The sequence below is a fragment of the Triticum aestivum genome, chromosome 5B (genome assembly GCF_018294505.1).
Source record: "Triticum aestivum cultivar Chinese Spring chromosome 5B, IWGSC CS RefSeq v2.1, whole genome shotgun sequence".
In the NCBI taxonomy this organism is placed as follows: Eukaryota; Viridiplantae; Streptophyta; class Magnoliopsida; order Poales; family Poaceae; genus Triticum; species Triticum aestivum.
Window position 1 is genome coordinate 401,148,965 of NC_057807.1, and position 5,291 is coordinate 401,154,255.

Consider the following 5,291-nt stretch of genomic DNA (forward strand, 5'->3'; position numbering starts at 1 on the left):
CGGCCGCGTTGACCCGAGCTGGTTGCGAGAGCGGATGGAGTGGCGGCTTCACGGATTCCTTATTGGAGGTGCCGGTATGCACGCACGCCTTCTTGATTTTGTGCCTGCCTCTTTCCTGACAGAATTCTGACTCTGCCTGGGCGTTCTCCTACTTTGTGTGTGTTCAGAACGATGCACTAATGCAGGTTTCGTATACACATGCTTTTCTTTTTTCTTCTTCGTATGCATATCTGTGAATCTTGTGAGCCATGATTGGCATGCTGCTATGTATGTCACTCTGTCACTTAGAGGTGCTGCTACTACCTAATTTTTATGCTAGAAATAACTACCAAATACAGACAGAATGTACAAATTTATTACACATGATTGAGGGCAATAATCTATATATTTCCTGCAGTACCTGTCAGCCCGCTGACGAACTCGTGAAATATGGATAGAGCTGCCACCTGATCACCGGGGCCAAGAGGGAGCCCCAAATAAACCATTTCCTCTATTATAATCAGATTTTTGCACAGAGCTAAGGGATGGTTTCATTGAATAGCTCTTGTGTTCATCTAATAGTTAGTTTGGTATGTCTTTGAGAGACAGTATGGATTCCTACTAAATGCATTTAATTTTGGGGTTTTTGATAATGCACATAACCATGGCATTTTCTTCTGGAATGTTTGTTTTCAGCATCTGCTTCATCTTGCGATTATATAGGTTGTAAGAAAGAGCCAAGATTAAAACTGGTGCATAGCATCCAGGTTTTTGTCGAACTGCGATGGAGATCGCTCTTCTGTTGTTGGATGTGAGAGCCCCTCTCATGCCGGAGAACACTATACATGTTTTTTGTGTTCCCTATTAACAGCTATAAGTGCAGCGGGGTTAAAACAGTGTGGCGGGAAACATGAGAGAAGATGATTGTACGTGGTATATGTATGATAGAATTAATGGAAGCGATTGGCTTAGTAAGTTTACATGGAGAAACAGTTCAAGAAATATCTTGTTTGAACAGCTTAGCATGTTTTTTCTTTGACTCCTTTGCCTTTGAAGTTTTGACATGCTGTTCTTATTCATCTCAAGCTGAGCAAGATGCTATCCAGTACCTGTGTAGAGAGCTTGAGAACTACGGATTGCTCCTGTGTGAGAGAAGTCTGATCAGCCAATTTCTATATATAATGTAGCTACTTTTATATCTTTGTCAGTGAAAAATATTGCTTTGTTCTTTCCTGATCCTATTTTGTTAGCATGCTATTTTATATTTTTGGGCCTACCTTAAGAAACATAACATTAGTGATGTCTTAAGCATATGATGGTTTGAATGGTTATTATTCACTATGGGTGCATGGCTATTCTTGGGTTTGAGCCTTAGGCATGCAACAATGAGATCTAATTGCATTGTTTGTTAACTATTTAAACCAAAATCATTCATCAATCTTGATCGGAAATCTTATCCCAATACTTTTGATACTGTGCTTCGATTTTGATAACAAAATTTGTTTCAACTTGCCATGTGGAAAATCAAGTAAGAGCATATCCATGTTTACTTATTAGTTTGTTTTCTAAGAATGGTGCGAGATTTACAAATTGAAAAAGTAATTATTGTTTGAAAATCATTTTTAACAAAAAAACATTTGAAAAATTTGTTATGATATGGTTGTTTGACTGATTGCGATGTTGTTTTAGTGGTAGTTTTTTTCAACTGTCTAAGCATATATCTATTTTTTGTACACCAGGTGCAACGCACGGGACTTTTTGCTAGTCTCTCCCTAATAATAAAGCACGGATTGGGTCTCCGGGTTCACCGTCACAATACGCTTCTTCCCGTAAGTTTACGCTTTCACTTTGAATTTAAAACATATACGCGAGGTGGTACTAAAAAACCGTTTCGTTGGCCGGTGACAATTGTTTCCAAACCAAGTAATGTGCATGCGTACAACGACGTATACAACTTGGACTGCGTACGAGAATAAAAATCTGCCTCCTGATCACATCGTGTAACATGAGAACAAATCGAATCGAAATAACTGTTGGGTATCGGCTGCATCAACGAGGGCAACGCGGAACAACTCCTGCTGTTGGGCGCCTGGGCCTCACGTGTCTCGGCGCCGACAGGGGATGCATCCTCCAGGCCGTCGATCTCAGGCTGCCTGCTGGTAATTCCAGACACTGCTGGCCAACACCAGACGCAAGGAGCGGCAATGGCCGCCACTGAGCCCGGTGGTGGTTATCAGTAGAACGAGGACGACGGAAGCCAGGCGCGGCATCGCTGGTCCGTGCAAAGACGATGGCGCCCATTGGAGGGCCTTGATCCGCCGCCCAATCGAGCTAGCATCGACCCCTCTTCTCCTCCACATCTCTAGCTTGTGCTCCTTGGTGCTGCCGTTCCCGCGTATGAGGTGGCCCGGCTTCCGGCGTTTGCCTAGGTGTTTGCCTGGCGTTCTCCTTTTCCCCTCTCTTTGTATAACGGTGGCGTCAGACGGAGGTGCTGGCGGTGTCTGGAGCTAGGGAGACGTTAGCAGAAGGAGCGTGTGCACCTCCTGGATGGCAGGAGCCCCTGTCCATGCTCGGTCCTCCTCCGCTGGAACGGAATGCGACCTCCCAAGAGAAGCGGGTCAGGCGCACCGTCTTAGGGCGAGAAGATCTTCTTATCTACAATGGCGATGCATGAACCGACGATGAACTGAAGCTGCGACCCATGGGCTGGCCCTGCCTGCGTGCGTCCGCCAGAACCAGAAACAGACCAGAAAAGGGGAGCAACTAAGGCATCCGGCTGCCTGAAACTTGCTCAGGGGGCAGCCTATGGGCACGGCGTACAAGCTCTCTACTCTCTGTCATCTTATATCTCTGAATTTTCTTTTGCTGCATGTGCAGGTGTATGACAGGAACAATAACTAGCATGAACCTGGAGGAGTAAGAAGCAGCGACATCTGGGTTTGCAATGGCCAAAGAACTCAACAATTCATAGTTGGGTCACTTATTTCTCCCCGGCTCGGTGACTTGGTCAACTGCGCACTTCAGAAGAATAAGTACTTCTGAATGTTAAAGCCAATGTGGGCTAGCAAACTGTAGAGATAATTGATTTGTTTCCATGTCTACCTTACAGTATTCAGACTTGGGAGAGAAGGTGCCTCATGGTAGAAGCTTGACATAGGTGTGGCCTTGAATGCCAAGATTTTTATGAGTAGCCTCAGCCTTCTGTTCTCCCTACAGATTCGGGATTCAAAATATCAATGGGAGTTTGTTTCACACAGTACAAGAGCAATGTACTGATGCATTTTAACTGTCGTTGTGTGTTTTAACAGAAGAATACTTTCTGATGTTTTAGTGACCAAGTGTTACTGATCTTGAGGTGTGTTATTGATCTCTGTTTCTATATAGATGGTGCTTTTTTGTACTTTCTGAAGAACAATTCCATGCAAGACACCATCAAAAAGCCTGCTACTGCAGATGCTTCCTCGCGGAATCACAGCTTGATGGAGCTTGCTGCACCTCTGGAACAAGCAGCCGCTTACAAAGAGAAGCTTGAAGGCTCAAACAGATGTACATAACGAAATTCAGAGTTCCAACAGTGCATATGTGCAAGAGCGTAGTTCACTTGGAATTTGCTCGTGGTGGAGACGTTCCACCCACAAAAAAAAAAGGTGAAGACGTCCTGAAACTTCATGAGGTAATTTAGTAACTCGGTTCGGTGAGTACATTTATGCGTAAATAGAAAAAATGTCCATATAATCAAGACAATGAGTTTGTTGTAGGCATGTAAAATTGTGTATTAATTTTTTATTAATCCTATAACTTGACAAATCTGATTTATATCGCATGTGATGTTGTAATAGGAGAGGGCTGGACATCATTCTATCTGATAATGAATTGATTCCAAGAATGGATCTTGGTAGTTTTGAGTAATTTCATACTATTGTTTTGCTACTTGCAAAGTTATTTGAGTGGTAGTATGTGCAAAAAAAATGTATTCGAGTGTTAATTTGTTTTATAGGTTTCAAACCATAAATATGTTTATTTATTTTGTTGGTACTTGCCATGACCCCAAGAAGTCCATCTATGCAGGCATGGGCGATACAGATAGGGCGGAGTCGGAACCATGTGCAAGATAGAGACACTATCAATCATCGGTGAATCCGGTCCAGGAACTCAAATGTTGGCGTCCATGGCACAAGGAGGTGCTTTTCGGAGCAAGCAACCTAGCAAGTGCATCAGTGATCATTGTCAATTTGGCTAGAAGTATGTACATTTCCCTACTACAATTCCTTTCAATTTGGCTAGAAGTATGTACATCTCCCTACTACAATTCCTTCAAACATGCTGACACATATATGCTTACGGACATGTGATTTTTTCTAGTAATAATAAAGCACGGATTGGGTCTCCGGGTTCACCGTCATCCTTTTTTTTTCACTACTATTCCGTGTGGGTTCACCGTCATTCTCTTTTTTTTCACTCTTCCGTACGTGGCCTCTTTAATCGGTTCTACGAGGTGGTACTATTCCCCCTGCCTCCGCTGTTGAGCGTACACCCTGCGTTGCGTTTGTTTGGCCCGCACCCATCCGCCCCGCGCACCCGCTTGGGCCTCATGAAGCCGGCCCACCACACTTTTCCCTGCCTCCGGAAAGGCAAAAACAGTGGCGCATTGTGTCGCTACCAGGGATCGAACTCATAGCCTCCTAGGAAATTTCTAAGGCTGCAACCAATCGAGCTAGACAATGTTTCTGTTTAGTACCGCCTCGCTTTAGTACATCCCATATCATCAGTTAAAATATGTGTGTGAAAACTGCACCTACGTGGAACCTGGCTGCTCGATGGATTATATTGCCGTAATGAAAAAACTCATGCACACAAATCGGTCCAATGACTCCGCATCTCTCAAAAAAATAGAGAAATACAGGAAGGATTATTCAAGAAAGGAACCAGAATTGAGGGAAAATTGTGCCAAATTTCCATGATATCCGTACGTGGAGGCTAATCTTCTATTGTATTTAAGTGATGGGCTAATATTGAAAGCGCCGACGTAATGCCGGGAATGAATATATGTTCAAACTTTAAGAAGAAAGTTATGTCCACGACTGTATTGGAATTTTTTTTTCTCCATTGCTCTTTGGTATGACCGAGTCGAACAACAGATGCCGGTCACTGACATGCTCCTCTACTAAACATCGTCACGTAGAAGCCAACCTCGCTCAGCCCAGTGCCACCAGTCACAACGCATGAGGAGTCAGACTCAAATTTCATGGTGTTTCCAACACAACTACTTGATTTTTCCCTACTATATTAGCCAAATGATAATAAATCTTTGA

The 5,291-nt window shown here is 43.5% G+C and overlaps 1 long non-coding RNA gene across 9 annotated transcripts; it reads left to right on the forward strand.

Annotated features, from left to right (window-relative positions):
• Window position 1: 1 nt before the first annotated feature.
• Window positions 2-4,357, forward strand: LOC123112096 (uncharacterized). 9 transcript variants are annotated; one of them, XR_006455117.1, is made up of 5 exons: window positions 7-950; window positions 1,066-1,162; window positions 1,719-1,808; window positions 2,857-3,652; window positions 4,048-4,357. It is a non-coding gene; the product is annotated as an uncharacterized lncRNA (long non-coding RNA). The 9 variants fall into 9 exon arrangements; XR_006455114.1 differs by having other exon boundaries at window positions 2-74; window positions 398-1,808; XR_006455115.1 differs by having other exon boundaries at window positions 7-1,808; window positions 2,857-3,334; window positions 3,433-3,652.
• Window positions 4,358-5,291: the final 934 nt, after the last annotated feature.